General features: G+C 41.1%; 20 pseudogenes; all 20 read left to right on the top strand.

Annotated features, from left to right (window-relative positions):
• The first annotated feature begins 494 nt into the window (after positions 1-494).
• Positions 495-613, top strand: LOC137121766 (5S ribosomal RNA; annotated as a pseudogene).
• An 857-nt stretch (positions 614-1,470) lies between these two features.
• Positions 1,471-1,589, top strand: LOC137121750 (5S ribosomal RNA; annotated as a pseudogene).
• Positions 1,590-2,446: 857 nt separating this feature from the next.
• LOC137121752 (5S ribosomal RNA) lies at positions 2,447-2,565 on the top strand (annotated as a pseudogene).
• A 1,823-nt stretch (positions 2,566-4,388) lies between these two features.
• On the top strand, positions 4,389-4,497 carry LOC137121730 (5S ribosomal RNA; annotated as a pseudogene).
• An 857-nt stretch (positions 4,498-5,354) lies between these two features.
• On the top strand, positions 5,355-5,473 carry LOC137121716 (5S ribosomal RNA; annotated as a pseudogene).
• Positions 5,474-6,090: 617 nt separating this feature from the next.
• Positions 6,091-6,209, top strand: LOC137121775 (5S ribosomal RNA; annotated as a pseudogene).
• Positions 6,210-7,046: 837 nt separating this feature from the next.
• Positions 7,047-7,165, top strand: LOC137121762 (5S ribosomal RNA; annotated as a pseudogene).
• Positions 7,166-8,032: 867 nt separating this feature from the next.
• Positions 8,033-8,151, top strand: LOC137121749 (5S ribosomal RNA; annotated as a pseudogene).
• Positions 8,152-9,723: 1,572 nt separating this feature from the next.
• On the top strand, positions 9,724-9,842 carry LOC137121748 (5S ribosomal RNA; annotated as a pseudogene).
• Positions 9,843-10,458: 616 nt separating this feature from the next.
• LOC137121764 (5S ribosomal RNA) lies at positions 10,459-10,577 on the top strand (annotated as a pseudogene).
• An 869-nt stretch (positions 10,578-11,446) lies between these two features.
• On the top strand, positions 11,447-11,555 carry LOC137121729 (5S ribosomal RNA; annotated as a pseudogene).
• An 857-nt stretch (positions 11,556-12,412) lies between these two features.
• Positions 12,413-12,531, top strand: LOC137121715 (5S ribosomal RNA; annotated as a pseudogene).
• A 617-nt stretch (positions 12,532-13,148) lies between these two features.
• On the top strand, positions 13,149-13,267 carry LOC137121774 (5S ribosomal RNA; annotated as a pseudogene).
• An 837-nt stretch (positions 13,268-14,104) lies between these two features.
• Positions 14,105-14,223, top strand: LOC137121761 (5S ribosomal RNA; annotated as a pseudogene).
• An 857-nt stretch (positions 14,224-15,080) lies between these two features.
• Positions 15,081-15,199, top strand: LOC137121747 (5S ribosomal RNA; annotated as a pseudogene).
• Positions 15,200-16,771: 1,572 nt separating this feature from the next.
• Positions 16,772-16,880, top strand: LOC137121728 (5S ribosomal RNA; annotated as a pseudogene).
• An 857-nt stretch (positions 16,881-17,737) lies between these two features.
• Positions 17,738-17,856, top strand: LOC137121782 (5S ribosomal RNA; annotated as a pseudogene).
• A 617-nt stretch (positions 17,857-18,473) lies between these two features.
• LOC137121773 (5S ribosomal RNA) lies at positions 18,474-18,592 on the top strand (annotated as a pseudogene).
• An 837-nt stretch (positions 18,593-19,429) lies between these two features.
• Positions 19,430-19,548, top strand: LOC137121760 (5S ribosomal RNA; annotated as a pseudogene).
• Positions 19,549-20,415: 867 nt separating this feature from the next.
• LOC137121746 (5S ribosomal RNA) lies at positions 20,416-20,534 on the top strand (annotated as a pseudogene).
• The last annotated feature ends 1,535 nt before the right edge of the window (positions 20,535-22,069 follow it).

Genomic DNA, 22,069 nt, shown 5'->3' with positions numbered 1-22,069 from the left:
TTGAATTGTTAGGTTTTGTGCCGTGGTTTTGTTTATAAATTGTATATTTTGTAAATAGTATTAAATCTGTAGGGGTGAACTGCCATTTTCTTTGGACTGTTTTCACATTAGGGAGTTAGGGTTAGCGACTGTCTTTTGGTTTGTTTATTTCTATCAGGCTAGCTAGCGCTTTCTGTGGGAAATGGCTTATTTTGTTTATTATGTTGGCCTTGGTTCGCCCTGAGTTGTAGTGTCATGTTTTGTTTGACACTTTCTTTCGTTTAAAATAAATATCATTCTGTTGGAACATCTCGATCCTGGATTTTGGTTTGGGGATCGGAGAGGGAACATGCTAATTTGTCTTTGTATGTTGCACCCTGAGCCCCTAGACAGGGGCGTAACAGACCAGTACAGTTATAGTACTTTGTACTTTGCCACATTTATCTTCTTCTTAGCAAGTGTCATGCATTCTGCTTCTCCAGCGTTTTTAAGAGCTGTTGATGATGTCAAATGCAGCTTACGGCCACACCGCTCTTTAACCGCCCGATCTCGTCCGATCTCGGCAGCCAAATAGGGCCGGGCCTGGTTAGTACTTGGTAGGAAGACCGCCTGGGAATACCAGGTGCTGTAAGCCTTTTTGCTTGGGTTTACGGGCAGCACAAGCTGGTGTTACTGCCTATTTATTCATAGAAATTGTTCTATATTTTCATCAAATTTTGTTCTTTCATTGCTGTTTTGCTACTTTATTGGTTTGCCAACCATCGTGCTTCATTACTAGTAGACCATGTTACGGTCCTGGCCATATGTGTTGTTTTTTTTTTCTTGTTCTTATAGGTGCCCTGCCTGATTGGCCAAATTTGGGGGAAGTACAGGAAGCTGATTGGTCCATCCTACACTTCCTGGAGTTTTAAAAGTACGGTTCCCAACAGCTAGCGAGGCTCTTTCTGGCATCAGCACCTGTTTGCTGTTCTTGGTTTCCAAACCTTATTTAGCATTTTTGAATTGTTAGGTTTTGTGCCGTGGTTTTGTTTATAAATTGTATATTTTGTAAATAGTATTAAATCTGTAGGGGTGAACTGCCATTTTCTTTGGACTGTTTTCACATTAGGGAGTTAGGGTTAGCGACTGTCTTTTGGTTTGTTTATTTCTATCAGGCTAGCTAGCGCTTTCTGTGGGAAATGGCTTATTTTGTTTATTATGTTGGCCTTGGTTCGCCCTGAGTTGTAGTGTCATGTTTTGTTTGACACTTTCTTTCGTTTAAAATAAATATCATTCTGTTGGAACATCTCAATCCTGGATTTTGGTTTGAGGATCGGAGAGGGAACATGCAAATTTATCTTTGTATGTTTCACCCTGACCCCCTAGAAAGGGGCGTAACAGACCAGTACAGTTATAGTACTTTGTACTTTGCCACATTTATCTTCTTCTTAGCAAGTGTCATGCATTCTGCTTCTCCAGCGTTTTTAAGAGCTGTTGATGATGTCAAATGCAGCTTACGGCCACACCGCTCTCTAAGCGCCCGATCTCGTCCGATCTCGGCAGCCAAATAGAGCCGGGCCTGGTTAGTACTTGGTAGGAAGACCGCCTGGGAATACCAGGTGCTGTAAGCTTTTTTGCTTGGGTTTACGGGCAGCACAAGCTGGTGTTGCTGCCTATTTATTCATAGAAATTGTTCTATATTTTCATCAAATTTTGTTCTTTCATTGCTGTTTTGCTACTTTATTGGTTTGCCAACCATCGTGCTTCATTACTAGTAGACCATGTTACGGTCCTGGCCATATGTGTTGTTTTTATTTTCTTGTTCTTATAGGTGCCCTGCCTGATTGGCCGGATTGGGGGGCAGTACAGGAAGCTGATTGGTCCATCCTACACTTACTGGAGTTTTAAAAGTACGGTTCCCAACAGCTAGCGAGGCTCTTTCTGGCATCAGCACCTGTTTGCTGTTCTTGGTTTCTAAACCTTATTTAGCATTTTTGAATTGTTAGGTTTTGTGCCGTGGTTTTGTTTATAAATTGTATATTTTATAAATAGTATTAAATCTGTAGGGGTGAACTGCCATTTTCTTTGGACTGTTTTCACATTAGGGAGTTAGGGTTAGCGACTGTCTTTTGGTTTGTTTATTTCTATCAGGCTAGCTAGCGCTTTCTGTGGGAAATGGCTTATTTTGTTTATTATGTTGGCCTTGGTTCGCCATGAGTTGTAGTGTCATGTTTTGTTTGACACTTTCTTTCGTTTAAAATAAATATCATTCTGTTGGAACATCTCGATCCTGGATTTTGGTTTGGGGATCGGAGAGGGAACATGCTAATTTATCTTTGTATGTTGCACCCTGAGCCCCTAGACAGGGGCGTAACAGACCAGTACAGTTATAGTACTTTGTACTTTGCCACATTTATCTTCTTCTTAGCAAGTGTCATGCATTCTGCTTCTCCAGCGTTTTTAAGAGCTGTTGATGATGTCAAATGCAGCTTACGGCCACACCGCTCTTTAAGCGCCCGATCTCGTCCGATCTCGGCAGCCAAATAGGGCCGGGCCTGGTTAGTACTTGGTAGGAAGACCGCCTGGGAATACCAGGTGCTGTAAGCTTTTTTGCTTGGGTTTACGGGCAGCACAAGCTGGTGTTACTGCCTATTTATTCATAGAAATTGTTCTATATTTTCATCAAATTTTGTTCTTTCATTACTGTTTTGCTACTTTATTGGTTTGTCAACCATCGTGCTTCATTACTAGTAGACCATGTTACGGTCCTGGCCTTATGTGTTGTTTTTATTTTTTTGTTCTTATAGGTGCCCTGCCTGATTGGCCGGATTGGGGGGCAGTACAGGAAGCTGATTGGTCCATCCTACACTTCCTGGAGTTTTAAAAGTACGGTTCCCAACAGCTAGCGAGGCTCTTTCTGGCAGCAGCACCTGTTTGCTGTTCTTGGTTTCCAAACCTTATTTAGCATTTTTGAATTGTTAGGTTTTGTGCCGTGGTTTTGTTTATAAATTGTTTATTTTGTAAATAGTATTAAATCTTTAGGGGTGAACAGCCATTTTCTTTTGATTGTTTTCTCTTGTTTTCACATTAGGGAGTTAGGGTTAGCGACTGTCTTTTGGTTTGTTTATTTCTATCAGGCTAGCTAGCACTTTTTGTGGGAAATGGCTTATTTTGTTTATTATGTTGGCCTTGGTTCGCCCTGAGTTGTAGTGTCATGTTTTGTTTGACACTTTCTTTCGTTTAAAATAAATATCATTCTGTTGGAACATCTCGATCCTGGATTTTGGTTTGGGGATCGGAGAGGGAACATGCTAATTTATCTTTGTATGTTGCACCCTGACCCCCTGGACAGGGGCGTAACAGACCAGTACAGTTATAGTACTTTGTACTTTGCCACATTTATCTTCTTCTTAGCAAGTTTCATGCATTCTGCTTCTCCAACGTTTTTATGCAGCTTACGGCCACACCGCTCTCTAAGCGCCCGATCTCGGCAGCCAAATAGAGCCGGGCCTGGTTAGTACTTGGTAGGAAGACTGCCTGGGAATAAAAGGTGCTGTAAGCTTTTTTGCTTGGGTTTACGGGCAGCACAAGCTGGTGTTACTGCCTATTTATTCATAGAAATTGTTCTATATTTTCATCAAATTTTGTTCTTTCATTGCTGTTTTGCTACATTATTGGTTTGTCAACCATCGTGCTTCATTACTAGTAGACCATGTTACGGTCCTGGCCATATGTGTTGTTTTTATTTTGTTGTTCTTATAGGTGCCCTGCCTGATTGGCCGGATTGAGGGGCAGTACAGGAAGCTGATTGGTCCATCCTACACTTCCTGGAGTTTTAAAAGTACAGTTCCCAACAGCTAGCGAGGCTCTTTCTGGCAGCAGCACCTGTTTGCTGTTCTTGGTTTCCAAACCTTATTTAGCATTTTTGAATTGTTAGGTTTTGTGCCGTGGTTTTGTTTATAAATTGTATATTTTTGTAAATAGTATTAAATCTGTAGGGGTGAACAGCCATTTTCTTTTGATTGTTTTCTCTTGTTTTCACATTAGGGAGTTAGGGTTAGCGACTGTCTTTTGGTTTGTTTATTTCTATCAGGCTAGCTAGCACTTTCTGTGGGAAATGGCTTATTTTGTTTATTATGTTGGCCTTGGTTCGCCCTGAGTTGTAGTGTCATGTTTTGTTTGACACTTTCTTTCGTTTAAAATAAATATCATTCTGTTGGAACATCTCGATCCTGGATTTTGGTTTGGGGATTGGAGAGGGAACATGCTAATTTATCTTTGTATGTTGCACTCTGACCCCCTGGACAGGGGCGTAACAGACCAGTACAGTTATAGTACTTTGTACTTTGCCACATTTATCTTCTTCTTAGCAAGTTTCATGCATTCTGCTTCTCCAACGTTTTTAAGAGCTGTTGATTATGTCAAATGCAGCTTACGGCCACACCGCTCTCTAAGCGCCCGATCTCGGCAGCCAAATAGAGCCGGGCCTGGTTAGTACTTGGTAGGAAGACCGCCTGGGAATACCAGGTGCTGTAAACTTTTTTGCTTGGGTTTACGGGCAGCACAAGCTGGTGTTACTGCCTATTTATTCATAGAAATTGTTGTATATTTTCATCAAATTTTGTTCTTTCATTACTGTTTTGCTACTTTATTGGTTTGTCAACCATCGTGCTTCATTACTAGTAGACCATGTTACGGTCCTGGCCATATGTGTTGTTTTTGATTTGTTGTTCTTATAGGTGCCCTGCCTGATTGGCCGGATTGAGGGGCAGTACAGGAAGCTGATTGGTCCATCCTACACTTCCTGGATTTTTAAAAGTACGGTTCCCAACAGCTAGCGAGGCTCTTTCTGGCAGCAGCACCTGTTTGCTGTTCTTGGTTTCCAAACCTTATTTAGCATTTTTGAATTGTTAGGTTTTGTGCCGTGGTTTTGTTTATAAATTGTATATTTTGTAAATAGTATTAAATCTGTAGGGGTGAACAGCCATTTTCTTTGGACTGTTTTCACATTAGGGAGTTAGGGTTAGCGACTGTCTTTTGGATTGTTTATTTCTATCAGGCTAGATAGCACTTTCTGTGGGAAATGGCTTATTTTATTTATTATGTTGGCCTTGGTTCGCCCTGAGTTGTAGTGTCATGTTTTGTTTGACACTTTCTTTCGTTTAAAATAAATATCATTCTGTTGGAACATCTCGATACTGGAGTTTGGTTTGGGGATCGGAGAGGGAACATGCTAATTTATCTTTGTATGTTGCACCCTGACCCCCTGGACAGGGGCGTAACAGACCAGTACAGTTTTAGTACTTTGTACTTTGCCACATTTATCTTCTTCTTAGCAAGTGTCATGCATTCTGCTTCTCCAGCGTTTTTAAGAGCTGTTGATGATGTCAAATGCAGCTTACGGCCACACCGCTCTCTAAGCGCCCGATCTCGTCCGATCTCGGCAGCCAAATAGAGCCGGGCCTGGTTAGTACTTGGTAGGATGACCGCCTGGGAATACAAGGTGCTGTAAGCTTTTTTGCTTGGGTTTACGGGCAGCACAAGCTGGTGTTACTGCCTATTTATTCATAGAAATTGTTCTATATTTTCATCAAATTTTGTTCTTTCATTGCTGTTTTGCTACTTTATTGGTTTTCTCAACCATCGTGCTTCATTACTAGTAGACCATGTTAAATAAATTGTATATTTTGTAAATAGTATTAAATCTGTAGGGGTGAACTGCCATTTTCTTGGACTGTTTTCACATTAGGGAGTAAGGGTTAGCGACTGTCTTTTGGTTTGTTTATTTCTATCAGGCTAGCTAGCACTTTCTGTGGGAAATGGCTTATTTTGTTTATTATGTTGGCCTTGGTTTGCCCTGAGTTGTAGTGTCATGTTTTGTTTGACACTTTCTTTCGTTTAAAATAAATATCATTCTGTTGGAACATCTCGACCCTGGATTTTGGTTTGGGGATCGGAGAGGGAACATGCTAATTTATCTTTGTATGTTGCACCCTGACCCCCTAGACAGGGGCGTAACAGACCAGTACAAGTATAGTACTTTGTACTTTGCCACATTTATCTTCTTCTTAGCAAGTGTCATGCATTCTGCTTCTCCAGCGTTTTTAAGAGCTGTTGATGATGTCAAATGCAGCTTACAGCCACACCGCTCTCTAAGCGCCCGATCTCGTCCGATCTCGGCAGCCAAATAGAGCAGGTCCTGGATAGTACTTGGTAGGAAGACCGCCTGGGAATACCAGGTGCTGTAAGCTTTTTTGCTTGGGTTTACGGGCAGCACAAGCTGGTGTTACTGCCTATTTTTTCATAGAAATTGTTCTATATTTTCATCAAATTTTGTTCTTTTATTGCTGTTTTGCTACTTTATTGGTTTGTCAACCATCGTGCTTCATTACTATTAGACCATGTTACGGTCCTGGCCATATGTGTTGTTTTTTTTTTTGTTGTTCTTATAGGTGCCCTGCCTGATTGGCCGGATTGGGGGGCAGTACAGGAAGCTGATTGGTCCATCCTACACTTCCTGGAGTTTTAAAAGTACGGTTCCCAACAGCTAGCGAGGCTCTTTCTGGCAGCAGCACCTGTTTGCTGTTCTTGGTTTCCAAACCTTATTTAGCATTTTTGAATTGTTAGGTTTTGTGCCGTGGTTTTCTTTATAAATTGTATATTTTGTAAATAGTATTAAATCTGTAGGGGTGAACAGCCATTTTCTTTGGACTGTTTTCACATTAGGGAGTTAGGGTTAGCGACTGTCTTTTGGATTGTTTATTTCTATCAGGCTAGCTAGCACTTTCTGTGGGAAATGGCTTATTTTGTTTATTATGTTGGCCTTGGTTCGCCCTGAGTTGTAGTGTCATGTTTTGTTTGACACTTTCTTTCGTTTAAAATAAATATCATTCTGTTGGAACATCTCGATACTGGAGTTTGGTTTGGGGATCGGAGAGGGAACATGCTAATTTATCTTTGTATGTTGCACCCTGACCCCCTGGACAGGGGCGTAACAGACCAGTACAGTTATAGTACTTTGTACTTTGCCATATTTATCTTCTTCTTAGCAAGTGTCATGCATTCTGCTTCTCCAACGTTTTTATGCAGCTTACGGCCACACCGCTCTCTAAGCGCCCGATCTCGTCCGATCTCGGCAGCCAAATAGAGCCGGGCCTGGTTAGTACTTGGTCGGAAGACCGCGTGGGAATACCAGGTGCTGTAAGCTTTTTTGCTTGGGTTTACGGGCAGCACAAGCTGGTGTTACTGCCTATTTATTCATAGAAATTGTTCTATATTTTCATCAAATTTTGTTCTTTCATTACTGTTTTGCTACTTTATTGGTTTGTCAACCATCGTGCTTCATTACTAGTAGACCATGTTACGGTCCTGGCCTTATGTGTTGTTTTTATTTTTTTGTTCTTATAGGTGCCCTGCCTGATTGGCCGGATTGGGGGGCAGTACAGGAAGCTGATTGGTCCATCCTACACTTCCTGGAGTTTTAAAAGTACGGTTCCCAACAGCTAGCAAGGCTCTTTCTGGCAGCAGCACCTGTTTGCTGTTCTTGGTTTCCAAACCTTATTTAGCATTTTTGAATTGTTAGGTTTTGTGCCGTGGTTTTGTTTATAAATTGTATATTTTGTAAATAGTATTAAATCTTTAGGGGTGAACAGCCATTTTCTTTTGATTGTTTTCTCTTGTTTTCACATTAGGAAGTTAGGGTTAGCGACTGTCTTTTGGTTTGTTTATTTCTATCAGGCTAGCTAGCACTTTCTGTGGGAAATGGCTTATTTTGTTTATTATGTTGGCCTTGGTTCGCCCTGAGTTGTAGTGTCATGTTTTGTTTGACACTTTCTTTCGTTTAAAATAAATATCATTCTGTTGGAACATCTCGATACTGGAGTTTGGTTTGGGGATCGGAGAGGGAACATGCTAATTTATCTTTGTATGTTGCACCCTGACCCCCTGGACAGGGGCGTAACAGACCAGTACAGTTATAGTACTTTGTACTTTGCCACATTTATCTTCTTCTTAGCAAGTGTCATGCATTCTGCTTCTCCAGCGTTTTTAAGAGCTGTTGATGATGTCAAATGCAGCTTACGGCCACACCGCTCTCTAAGCGCCCGATCTCGTCCGATCTCGGCAGCCAAATAGAGCCGGGCCTGGTTAGTACTTGGTAGGAAGACCGCCTGGGAATACCAGGTGCTGTAAGCTTTCTTGCTTGGGTTTACGGGCAGCACAAGCTGGTGTTACTGCCTATTTATTCATAGAAATTGTTCTATATTTTCATCAAATTTTGTTCTTTCATTGCTGTTTTGCTACTTTATTGGTTTCTCAACCATCGTGCTTCATTACTAGTAGACCATGTTAAATAAATTGTATATTTTGTAAATAGTATTAAATCTGTAGGGGTGAACTGCCATTTTCTTGGACTGTTTTCACATTAGGGAGTAAGGGTTAGCGACTGTCTTTTGGTTTGTTTATTTCTATCAGGCTAGCTAGCACTTTCTATGGGAAATGGCTTATTTTGTTTATTATGTTGGCCTTGGTTCGCCCTGAGTTGTAGTGTCATGTTTTGTTTGACACTTTCTTTCGTTTAAAATAAATATCATTCTGTTGGAACATCTCGATCCTGGATTTTGGTTTGGGGATCGGAGAGGGAACATGCTAATTTATCTTTGTATGTTGCACCCTGACCCCCTGGACAGGGGCGTAACAGACCAGTACAGTTATAGTACTTTGTACTTTGCCACATTTATCTTCTTCTTAGCAAGTTTCATGCATTCTGCTTCTCCAACGTTTTTATGCAGCTTACGGCCACACCGCTCTCTAAGCGCCCGATCTCGGCAGCCAAATAGAGCCGGGCCTGGTTAGTACTTGGTAGGAAGACTGCCTGGGAATAAAAGGTGCTGTAAGCTTTTTTGCTTGGGTTTACGGGCAGCACAAGCTGGTGTTACTGCCTATTTATTCATAGAAATTGTTCTATATTTTCATCAAATTTTGTTCTTTCATTGCTGTTTTGCTACATTATTGGTTTGTCAACCATCGTGCTTCATTACTAGTAGACCATGTTACGGTCCTGGCCATATGTGTTGTTTTTATTTTGTTGTTCTTATAGGTGCCCTGCCTGATTGGCCGGATTGAGGGGCAGTACAGGAAGCTGATTGGTCCATCCTACACTTCCTGGAGTTTTAAAAGTACAGTTCCCAACAGCTAGCGAGGCTCTTTCTGGCAGCAGCACCTGTTTGCTGTTCTTGGTTTCCAAACCTTATTTAGCATTTTTGAATTGTTAGGTTTTGTGCCGTGGTTTTGTTTATAAATTGTATATTTTTGTAAATAGTATTAAATCTGTAGGGGTGAACAGCCATTTTCTTTTGATTGTTTTCTCTTGTTTTCACATTAGGGAGTTAGGGTTAGCGACTGTCTTTTGGTTTGTTTATTTCTATCAGGCTAGCTAGCACTTTCTGTGGGAAATGGCTTATTTTGTTTATTATGTTGGCCTTGGTTCGCCCTGAGTTGTAGTGTCATGTTTTGTTTGACACTTTCTTTCGTTTAAAATAAATATCATTCTGTTGGAACATCTCGATCCTGGATTTTGGTTTGGGGATTGGAGAGGGAACATGCTAATTTATCTTTGTATGTTGCACCCTGACCCCCTGGACAGGGGCGTAACAGAGCAGTACAGTTATAGTACTTTGTACTTTGCCACATTTATCTTCTTCTTAGCAAGTTTCATGCATTCTGCTTCTCCAAAGTTTTTAAGAGCTGTTGATGATGTCAAATGCAGCTTACGGCCACACCGCTCTCTAAGCGCCCGATCTCGTCCGATCTCGGCAGCCAAATAGAGCCGGGCCTGGTTAGTACTTGGTAGGAAGACCGCCTGGGAATACCAGGTGCTGTAAGCTTTTTTGCTTGGGTTTACGGGCAGCACAAGCTGGTGTTACTGCATATTTATTCATAGAAATTGTTCTATATTTTCATCAAATTTTGTTCTTTCATTGCTGTTTTGCTACTTTATTGGTTTCTCAACCATCGTGCTTCATTACTAGTAGACCATGTTAAATAAATTGTATATTTTGTAAATAGTATTAAATCTGTAGGGGTGAACTGCCATTTTCTTGGACTGTTTTCACATTAGGGAGTAAGGGTTAGCGACTGTCTTTTGGTTTGTTTATTTCTATCAGGCTAGCTAGCACTTTCTGTGGGAAATGGCTTATTTTGTTTATTATGTTGGCCTTGGTTCGCCCTGAGTTGTAGTGTCATGTTTTGTTTGACACTTTCTTTCGTTTAAAATAAATATCATTCTGTTGAAACATCTCGACCCTGGATTTTGGTTTGGGGATCGGAGAGGGAACATGCTAATTTATTTTTGTATGTTGCACCCTGACCCCCTAGACAGGGGCGTAACAGACCAGTACAGTTATAGTACTTTGTACTTTGCCACATTTATCTTCTTCTTAGCAAGTGTCATGCATTCTGCTTCTCCAGCGTTTTTAAGAGCTGTTGATGATGTCAAATGCAGCTTACAGCCACACCGCTCTCTAAGCGCCCGATCTCGTCTGATCTCGGCAGCTAAATAGAGCAGGTCCTGGATAGTACTTGGTAGGAAGACCGCCTGGGAATACCAGGTGCTGTAAGCTTTTTTGCTTGGGTTTACGGGCAGCACAAGCTGGTGTTACTGCCTATTTTTTCATAGAAATTGTTCTATATTTTCATCAAATTTTGTTCTTTTATTGCTGTTTTGCTACTTTATTGGTTTGTCAACCATCGTGCTTCATTACTATTAGACCATGTTACGGTCCTGGCCATATGTGTTGTTTTTTTTTTTGTTGTTCTTATAGGTGCCCTGCCTGATTGGCCGGATTGGGGGGCAGTACAGGAAGCTGATTGGTCCATCCTACACTTCCTGGAGTTTTAAAAGTACGGTTCCCAACAGCTAGCGAGGCTCTTTCTGGCAGCAGCACCTGTTTGCTGTTCTTGGTTTCCAAACCTTATTTAGCATTTTTGAATTGTTAGGTTTTGTGCCGTGGTTTTGTTTATAAATTGTATATTTTTGTAAATAGTATTAAATCTGTAGGGGTGAACAGCCATTTTCTTTTGATTGTTTTCTCTTGTTTTCACATTAGGGAGTTAGGGTTAGCGACTGTCTTTTGGTTTGTTTATTTCTATCAGGCTAGCTAGCACTTTCTGTGGGAAATGGCTTATTTTGTTTATTATGTTGGCCTTGGTTCGCCCTGAGTTGTAGTGTCATGTTTTGTTTGACACTTTCTTTCGTTTAAAATAAATATCATTCTGTTGGAACATCTCGATCCTGGATTTTGGTTTGGGGATTGGAGAGGGAACATGCTAATTTATCTTTGTATGTTGCACTCTGACCCCCTGGACAGGGGCGTAACAGACCAGTACAGTTATAGTACTTTGTACTTTGCCACATTTATCTTCTTCTTAGCAAGTTTCATGCATTCTGCTTCTCCAACGTTTTTAAGAGCTGTTGATGATGTCAAATGCAGCTTACGGCCACACCGCTCTCTAAGCGCCCGATCTCGGCAGCCAAATAGAGCCGGGCCTGGTTAGTACTTGGTAGGAAGACCGCCTGGGAATACCAGGTGCTGTAAACTTTTTTGCTTGGGTTTACGGGCAGCACAAGCTGGTGTTACTGCCTATTTATTCATAGAAATTGTTGTATATTTTCATCAAATTTTGTTCTTTCATTACTGTTTTGCTACTTTATTGGTTTGTCAACCATCGTGCTTCATTACTAGTAGACCATGTTACGGTCCTGGCCATATGTGTTGTTTTTGATTTGTTGTTCTTATAGGTGCCCTGCCTGATTGGCCGGATTGAGGGGCAGTACAGGAAGCTGATTGGTCCATCCTACACTTCCTGGATTTTTAAAAGTACGGTTCCCAACAGCTAGCGAGGCTCTTTCTGGCAGCAGCACCTGTTTGCTGTTCTTGGTTTCCAAACCTTATTTAGCATTTTTGAATTGTTAGGTTTTGTGCCGTGGTTTTGTTTATAAATTGTATATTTTGTAAATAGTATTAAATCTGTAGGGGTGAACAGCCATTTTCTTTGGACTGTTTTCACATTAGGGAGTTAGGGTTAGCGACTGTCTTTTGGATTGTTTATTTCTATCAGGCTAGATAGCACTTTCTGTGGGAAATGGCTTATTTTGTTTATTATGTTGGCCTTGGTTCGCCCTCAGTTGTAGTGTCATGTTTTGTTTGACACTTTCTTTCGTTTAAAATAAATATCATTCTGTTGGAACATCTCGATACTGGAGTTTGGTTTGGGGATCGGAGAGGGAACATGCTAATTTATCTTTGTATGTTGCACCCTGACCCCCTGGACAGGGGCGTAACAGACCAGTACAGTTTTAGTACTTTGTACTTTGCCACATTTATCTTCTTCTTAGCAAGTGTCATGCATTCTGCTTCTCCAGCGTTTTTAAGAGCTGTTGATGATGTCAAATGCAGCTTACGGCCACACCGCTCTCTAAGCGCCCGATCTCGTCCGATCTCGGCAGCCAAATAGAGCCGGGCCTGGTTAGTACTTGGTAGGATGACCGCCTGGGAATACAAGGTGCTGTAAGCTTTTTTGCTTGGGTTTACGGGCAGCACAAGCTGGTGTTACTGCCTATTTATTCATAGAAATTGTTCTATATTTTCATCAAATTTTGTTCTTTCATTGCTGTTTTGCTACTTTATTGGTTTTCTCAACCATCGTGCTTCATTACTAGTAGACCATGTTAAATAAATTGTATATTTTGTAAATAGTATTAAATCTGTAGGGGTGAACTGCCATTTTCTTGGACTGTTTTCATATTAGGGAGTAAGGGTTAGCGACTGTCTTTTGGTTTGTTTATTTCTATCAGGCTAGCTAGCACTTTCTGTGGGAAATGGCTTATTTTGTTTATTATGTTGGCCTTGGTTCGCCCTGAGTTGTAGTGTCATGTTTTGTTTGACACTTTCTTTCGTTTAAAATAAATATCATTCTGTTGGAACATCTCGACCCTGGATTTTGGTTTGGGGATCGGAGAGGGAACATGCTAATTTATCTTTGTATGTTGCACCCTGACCCCCTAGACAGGGGCGTAACAGACCAGTACAAGTATAGTACTTTGTACTTTGCCACATTTATCTTCTTCTTAGCAAGTGTCATGCATTCTGCTTCTCCAGCGTTTTTAAGAGCTGTTGATGATGTCAAATGCAGCTTACAGCCACACCGCTCTCTAAGCGCCCGATCTCGTCCGATCTCGGCAGCCAAATAGAGCAGGTCCTGGATAGTACTTGGTAGGAAGACCGCCTGGGAATACCAGGTGCTGTAAGCTTTTTTGCTTGGGTTTACGGGCAGCACAAGCTGGTGTTACTGCCTATTTTTTCATAGAAATTGTTCTATATTTTCATCAAATTTTGTTCTTTTATTGCTGTTTTGCTACTTTATTGGTTTGTCAACCATCGTGCTTCATTACTATTAGACCATGTTACGGTCCTGGCCATATGTGTTGTTTTTTTTTTTGTTGTTCTTATAGGTGCCCTGCCTGATTGGCCGGATTGGGGGGCAGTACAGGAAGCTGATTGGTCCATCCTACACTTCCTGGAGTTTTAAAAGTACGGTTCCCAACAGCTAGCGAGGCTCTTTCTGGCAGCAGCACCTGTTTGCTGTTCTTGGTTTCCAAACCTTATTTAGCATTTTTGAATTGTTAGGTTTTGTGCCGTGGTTTTCTTTATAAATTGTATATTTTGTAAATAGTATTAAATCTGTAGGGGTGAACAGCCATTTTCTTTGGACTGTTTTCACATTAGGGAGTTAGGGTTAGCGACTGTCTTTTGGATTGTTTATTTCTATCAGGCTAGCTAGCACTTTCTGTGGGAAATGGCTTATTTTGTTTATTATGTTGGCCTTGGTTCGCCCTGAGTTGTAGTGTCATGTTTTGTTTGACACTTTCTTTCGTTTAAAATAAATATCATTCTGTTGGAACATCTCGATACTGGAGTTTGGTTTGGGGATCGGAGAGGGAACATGCTAATTTATCTTTGTATGTTGCACCCTGACCCCCTGGACAGGGGCGTAACAGACCAGTACAGTTATAGTACTTTGTACTTTGCCATATTTATCTTCTTCTTAGCAAGTGTCATGCATTCTGCTTCTCCAACGTTTTTATGCAGCTTACGGCCACACCGCTCTCTAAGCGCCCGATCTCGTCCGATCTCGGCAGCCAAATAGAGCCGGGCCTGGTTAGTACTTGGTCGGAAGACCGCGTGGGAATACCAGGTGCTGTAAGCTTTTTTGCTTGGGTTTACGGGCAGCACAAGCTGGTGTTACTGCCTATTTATTCATAGAAATTGTTCTATATTTTCATCAAATTTTGTTCTTTCATTACTGTTTTGCTACTTTATTGGTTTGTCAACCATCGTGCTTCATTACTAGTAGACCATGTTACGGTCCTGGCCTTATGTGTTGTTTTTATTTTTTTGTTCTTATAGGTGCCCTGCCTGATTGGCCGGATTGGGGGGCAGTACAGGAAGCTGATTGGTCCATCCTACACTTCCTGGAGTTTTAAAAGTACGGTTCCCAACAGCTAGCAAGGCTCTTTCTGGCAGCAGCACCTGTTTGCTGTTCTTGGTTTCCAAACCTTATTTAGCATTTTTGAATTGTTAGGTTTTGTGCCGTGGTTTTGTTTATAAATTGTATATTTTGTAAATAGTATTAAATCTGTAGGGGTGAACTGCCATTTTCTTTGGATTGTTTTCACATTTGGGAGTTAGGGTTAGCGACTGTCTTTTGGTTTGTTTATTTCTATCAGGCTAGCTAGCACTTTCTGTGGGAAATGGCTTATTTTGTTTATTATGTTGGCCTTGGTTCGCCCTGAGTTGTAGTGTCATGTTTTGTTTGACACTTTCTTTCGTTTAAAATAAATATCATTCTGTTGGAACATCTCGATACTGGAGTTTGGTTTGGGGATCGGAGAGGGAACATGCTAATTTATCTTTGTATGTTGCACCCTGACCCCCTGGACAGGGGCGTAACAGACCAGTACAGTTATAGTACTTTGTACTTTGCCACATTTATCTTCTTCTTAGCAAGTGTCATGCATTCTGCTTCTCCAGCGTTTTTAAGAGCTGTTGATGATGTCAAATGCAGCTTACGGCCACACCGCTCTCTAAGCGCCCGATCTCGTCCGATCTCGGCAGCCAAATAGAGCCGGGCCTGGTTAGTACTTGGTAGGAAGACCGCCTGGGAATACCAGGTGCTGTAAGCTTTCTTGCTTGGGTTTACGGGCAGCACAAGCTGGTGTTACTGCCTATTTATTCATAGAAATTGTTCTATATTTTCATCAAATTTTGTTCTTTCATTGCTGTTTTGCTACTTTATTGGTTTCTCAACCATCGTGCTTCATTACTAGTAGACCATGTTAAATAAATTGTATATTTTGTAAATAGTATTAAATCTGTAGGGGTGAACTGCCATTTTCTTGGACTGTTTTCACATTAGGGAGTAAGGGTTAGCGACTGTCTTTTGGTTTGTTTATTTCTATCAGGCTAGCTAGCACTTTCTATGGGAAATGGCTTATTTTGTTTATTATGTTGGCCTTGGTTCGCCCTGAGTTGTAGTGTCATGTTTTGTTTGACACTTTCTTTCGTTTAAAATAAATATCATTCTGTTGGAACATCTCGATCCTGGATTTTGGTTTGGGGATCGGAGAGGGAACATGCTAATTTATCTTTGTATGTTGCACCCTGACCCCCTGGACAGGGGCGTAACAGACCAGTACAGTTATAGTACTTTGTACTTTGCCACATTTATCTTCTTCTTAGCAAGTTTCATGCATTCTGCTTCTCCAAAGTTTTTATGCAGCTTACGGCCACACCGCTCTCTAAGCGCCCGATCTCGGCAGCCAAATAGAGCCGGGCCTGGTTAGTACTTGGTAGGAAGACTGCCTGGGAATAAAAGGTGCTGTAAGCTTTTTTGCTTAGGTTTACGGGCAGCACAAGCTGGTGTTACTGCCTATTTATTCATAGAAATTGTTCTATATTTTCATCAAATTTTGTTCTTTCATTGCTGTTTTGCTACATTATTGGTTTGTCAACCATCGTGCTTCATTACTAGTAGACCATGTTACGGTCCTGGCCATATGTGTTGTTTTTATTTTGTTGTTCTTATAGGTGCCCTGCCTGATTGGCCGGATTGAGGGGCAGTACAGGAAGCTGATTGGTCCATCCTACACTTCCTGGAGTTTTAAAAGTACAGTTCCCAACAGCTAGCGAGGCTCTTTCTGGCAGCAGCACCTGTTTGCTGTTCTTGGTTTCCAAACCTTATTTAGCATTTTTGAATTGTTAGGTTTTGTGCCGTGGTTTTGTTTATAAATTGTATATTTTTGTAAATAGTATTAAATCTGTAGGGGTGAACAGCCATTTTCTTTTGATTGTTTTCTCTTGTTTTCACATTAGGGAGTTAGGGTTAGCGACTGTCTTTTGGTTTGTTTATTTCTATCAGGCTAGCTAGCACTTTCTGTGGGAAATGGCTTATTTTGTTTATTATGTTGGCCTTGGTTCGCCCTGAGTTGTAGTGTCATGTTTTGTTTGACACTTTCTTTCGTTTAAAATAAATATCATTCTGTTGGAACATCTCGATCCTGGATTTTGGTTTGGGGATTGGAGAGGGAACATGCTAATTTATCTTTGTATGTTGCACCCTGACCCCCTGGACAGGGGCGTAACAGAGCAGTACAGTTATAGTACTTTGTACTTTGCCACATTTATCTTCTTCTTAGCAAGTTTCATGCATTCTGCTTCTCCAAAGTTTTTAAGAGCTGTTGATGATGTCAAATGCAGCTTACGGCCACACCGCTCTCTAAGCGCCCGATCTCGGCAGCCAAATAGAGCCGGGCCTGGTTAGTACTTGGTAGGAAGACCGCCTGGGAATACCAGGTGCTGTAAACTTTTTTGCTTGGGTTTACGGGCAGCACAAGCTGGTGTTACTGCCTATTTATTCATAGAAATTGTTGTATATTTTCATCAAATTTTGTTCTTTCATTACTGTTTTGCTACTTTATTGGTTTGTCAACCATCGTGCTTCATTACTAGTAGACCATGTTACGGTCCTGGCCATATGTGTTGTTTTTGATTTGTTGTTCTTATAGGTGCCCTGCCTGATTGGCCGGATTGAGGGGCAGTACAGGAAGCTGATTGGTCCATCCTACACTTCCTGGATTTTTAAAAGTACGGTTCCCAACAGCTAGCGAGGCTCTTTCTGGCAGCAGCACCTGTTTGCTGTTCTTGGTTTCCAAACCTTATTTAGCATTTTTGAATTGTTAGGTTTTATGCCGTGGTTTTGTTTATAAATTGTATATTTTGTAAATAGTATTAAATCTGTAGGGGTGAACAGCCATTTTTTTTGGACTGTTTTCACATTAGGGAGTTAGGGTTAGCGACTGTCTTTTGGATTGTTTATTTCTATCAGGCTAGATAGCACTTTCTGTGGGAAATGGCTTATTTTGTTTATTATGTTGGCCTTGGTTCGCCCTGAGTTGTAGTGTCATGTTTTGTTTGACACTTTCTTTCGTTTAAAATAAATATCATTCTGTTGGAACATCTCGATACTGGAGTTTGGTTTGGGGATCGGAGAGGGAACATGCTAATTTATCTTTGTATGTTGCACCCTGACCCCCTGGACAGGGGCGTAACAGACCAGTACAGTTTTAGTACTTTGTACTTTGCCACATTTATCTTCTTCTTAGCAAGTGTCATGCATTCTGCTTCTCCAGCATTTTTAAGAGCTGTTGATGATGTCAAATGCAGCTTACGGCCACACCGCTCTCTAAGCGCCCGATCTCGTCCGATCTCGGCAGCCAAATAGAGCCGGGCCTGGTTAGTACTTGGTAGGATGACCGCCTGGGAATACAAGGTGCTGTAAGCTTTTTTGCTTGGGTTTACGGGCAGCACAAGCTGGTGTTACTGCCTATTTATTCATAGAAATTGTTCTATATTTTCATCAAATTTTGTTCTTTCATTGCTGTTTTGCTACTTTATTGGTTTTCTCAACCATCGTGCTTCATTACTAGTAGACCATGTTAAATAAATTGTATATTTTGTAAATAGTATTAAATCTGTAGGGGTGAACTGCCATTTTCTTGGACTGTTTTCACATTAGGGAGTAAGGGTTAGCGACTGTCTTTTGGTTTGTTTATTTCTATCAGGCTAGCTAGCACTTTCTGTGGGAAATGGCTTATTTTGTTTATTATGTTGGCCTTGGTTTGCCCTGAGTTGTAGTGTCATGTTTTGTTTGACACTTTCTTTCGTTTAAAATAAATATCATTCTGTTGGAACATCTCGACCCTGGATTTTGGTTTGGGGATCGGAGAGGGAACATGCTAATTTATCTTTGTATGTTGCACCCTGACCCCCTAGACAGGGGCGTAACAGACCAGTACAAGTATAGTACTTTGTACTTTGCCACATTTATCTTCTTCTTAGCAAGTGTCATGCATTCTGCTTCTCCAGCGTTTTTAAGAGCTGTTGATGATGTCAAATGCAGCTTACAGCCACACCGCTCTCTAAGCGCCCGATCTCGTCCGATCTCGGCAGCCAAATAGAGCAGGTCCTGGATAGTACTTGGTAGGAAGACCGCCTGGGAATACCAGGTGCTGTAAGCTTTTTTGCTTGGGTTTACGGGCAGCACAAGCTGGTGTTACTGCCTATTTTTTCATAGAAATTGTTCTATATTTTCATCAAATTTTGTTCTTTTATTGCTGTTTTGCTACTTTATTGGTTTGTCAACCATCGTGCTTCATTACTATTAGACCATGTTACGGTCCTGGCCATATGTGTTGTTTTTTTTTTTGTTGTTCTTATAGGTGCCCTGCCTGATTGGCCGGATTGGGGGGCAGTACAGGAAGCTGATTGGTCCATCCTACACTTCCTGGAGTTTTAAAAGTACGGTTCCCAACAGCTAGCGAGGCTCTTTCTGGCAGCAGCACCTGTTTGCTGTTCTTGGTTTCCAAACCTTATTTAGCATTTTTGAATTGTTAGGTTTTGTGCCGTGGTTTTCTTTATAAATTGTATATTTTGTAAATAGTATTAAATCTGTAGGGGTGAACAGCCATTTTCTTTGGACTGTTTTCACATTAGGGAGTTAGGGTTAGCGACTGTCTTTTGGATTGTTTATTTCTATCAGGCTAGCTAGCACTTTCTGTGGGAAATGGCTTATTTTGTTTATTATGTTGGCCTTGGTTCGCCCTGAGTTGTAGTGTCATGTTTTGTTTGACACTTTCTTTCGTTTAAAATAAATATCATTCTGTTGGAACATCTCGATACTGGAGTTTGGTTTGGGGATCGGAGAGGGAACATGCTAATTTATCTTTGTATGTTGCACCCTGACCCCCTGGACAGGGGCGTAACAGACCAGTACAGTTATAGTACTTTGTACTTTGCCATATTTATCTTCTTCTTAGCAAGTGTCATGCATTCTGCTTCTCCAACGTTTTTATGCAGCTTACGGCCACACCGCTCTCTAAGCGCCCGATCTCGTCCGATCTCGGCAGCCAAATAGAGCCGGGCCTGGTTAGTACTTGGTCGGAAGACCGCGTGGGAATACCAGGTGCTGTAAGCTTTTTTGCTTGGGTTTACGGGCAGCACAAGCTGGTGTTACTGCCTATTTATTCATAGAAATTGTTCTATATTTTCATCAAATTTTGTTCTTTCATTACTGTTTTGCTACTTTATTGGTTTGTCAACCATCGTGCTTCATTACTAGTAGACCATGTTACGGTCCTGGCCTTATGTGTTGTTTTTATTTTTTTGTTCTTATAGGTGCCCTGCCTGATTGGCCGGATTGGGGGGCAGTACAGGAAGCTGATTGGTCCATCCTACACTTCCTGGAGTTTTAAAAGTACGGTTCCCAACAGCTAGCAAGGCTCTTTCTGGCAGCAGCACCTGTTTGCTGTTCTTGGTTTCCAAACCTTATTTAGCATTTTTGAATTGTTAGGTTTTGTGCCGTGGTTTTGTTTATAAATTGTATATTTTGTAAATAGTATTAAATCTTTAGGGGTGAACAGCCATTTTCTTTTGATTGTTTTCTCTTGTTTTCACATTAGGAAGTTAGGGTTAGCGACTGTCTTTTGGTTTGTTTATTTCTATCAGGCTAGCTAGCACTTTCTGTGGGAAATGGCTTATTTTGTTTATTATGTTGGCCTTGGTTCGCCCTGAGTTGTAGTGTCATGTTTTGTTTGACACTTTCTTTCGTTTAAAATAAATATCATTCTGTTGGAACATCTCGATACTGGAGTTTGGTTTGGGGATCGGAGAGGGAACATGCTAATTTATCTTTGTATGTTGCACCCTGACCCCCTGGACAGGGGCGTAACAGACCAGTACAGTTATAGTACTTTGTACTTTGCCACATTTATCTTCTTCTTAGCAAGTGTCATGCATTCTGCTTCTCCAGCGTTTTTAAGAGCTGTTGATGATGTCAAATGCAGCTTACGGCCACACCGCTCTCTAAGCGCCCGATCTCGTCCGATCTCGGCAGCCAAATAGAGCCGGGCCTGGTTAGTACTTGGTAGGAAGACCGCCTGGGAATACCAGGTGCTGTAAGCTTTCTTGCTTGGGTTTACGGGCAGCACAAGCTGGTGTTACTGCCTATTTATTCATAGAAATTGTTCTATATTTTCATCAAATTTTGTTCTTTCATTGCTGTTTTGCTACTTTATTGGTTTCTCAACCATCGTGCTTCATTACTAGTAGACCATGTTAAATAAATTGTATATTTTGTAAATAGTATTAAATCTGTAGGGGTGAACTGCCATTTTCTTGGACTGTTTTCACATTAGGGAGTAAGGGTTAGCGACTGTCTTTTGGTTTGTTTATTTCTATCAGGCTAGCTAGCACTTTCTATGGGAAATGGCTTATTTTGTTTATTATGTTGGCCTTGGTTCGCCCTGAGTTGTAGTGTCATGTTTTGTTTGACACTTTCTTTCGTTTAAAATAAATATCATTCTGTTGGAACATCTCGATCCTGGATTTTGGTTTGGGGATCGGAGAGGGAACATGCTAATTTATCTTTGTATGTTGCACCCTGACCCCCTGGACAGGGGCGTAACAGACCAGTACAGTTATAGTACTTTGTACTTTGCCACATTTATCTTCTTCTTAGCAAGTTTCATGCATTCTGCTTCTCCAACGTTTTTATGCAGCTTACGGCCACACCGCTCTCTAAGCGCCCGATCTCGGCAGCCAAATAGAGCCGGGCCTGGTTAGTACTTGGTAGGAAGACTGCCTGGGAATAAAAGGTGCTGTAAGCTTTTTTGCTTGGGTTTACGGGCAGCACAAGCTGGTGTTACTGCCTATTTATTCATAGAAATTGTTCTATATTTTCATCAAATTTTGTTCTTTCATTGCTGTTTTGCTACATTATTGGTTTGTCAACCATCGTGCTTCATTACTAGTAGACCATGTTACGGTCCTGGCCATATGTGTTGTTTTTATTTTGTTGTTCTTATAGGTGCCCTGCCTGATTGGCCGGATTGAGGGGCAGTACAGGAAGCTGATTGGTCCATCCTACACTTCCTGGAGTTTTAAAAGTACAGTTCCCAACAGCTAGCGAGGCTCTTTCTGGCAGCAGCACCTGTTTGCTGTTCTTGGTTTCCAAACCTTATTTAGCATTTTTGAATTGTTAGGTTTTGTGCCGTGGTTTTGTTTATAAATTGTATATTTTTGTAAATAGTATTAAATCTGTAGGGGTGAACAGCCATTTTCTTTTGATTGTTTTCTCTTGTTTTCACATTAGGGAGTTAGGGTTAGCGACTGTCTTTTGGTTTGTTTATTTCTATCAGGCTAGCTAGCACTTTCTGTGGGAAATGGCTTATTTTGTTTATTATGTTGGCCTTGGTTCGCCCTGAGTTGTAGTGTCATGTTTTGTTTGACACTTTCTTTCGTTTAAAATAAATATCATTCTGTTGGAACATCTCGATCCTGGATTTTGGTTTGGGGATTGGAGAGGGAACATGCTAATTTATCTTTGTATGTTGCACCCTGACCCCCTGGACAGGGGCGTAACAGAGCAGTACAGTTATAGTACTTTGTACTTTGCCACATTTATCTTCTTCTTAGCAAGTTTCATGCATTCTGCTTCT

This window comes from Channa argus, unplaced genomic scaffold (genome assembly GCF_033026475.1).
Source record: "Channa argus isolate prfri unplaced genomic scaffold, Channa argus male v1.0 Contig125, whole genome shotgun sequence".
Taxonomy (NCBI): Eukaryota; Metazoa; Chordata; class Actinopteri; order Anabantiformes; family Channidae; genus Channa; species Channa argus.
This window is presented reverse-complemented; position numbering and strand designations above follow the sequence as displayed.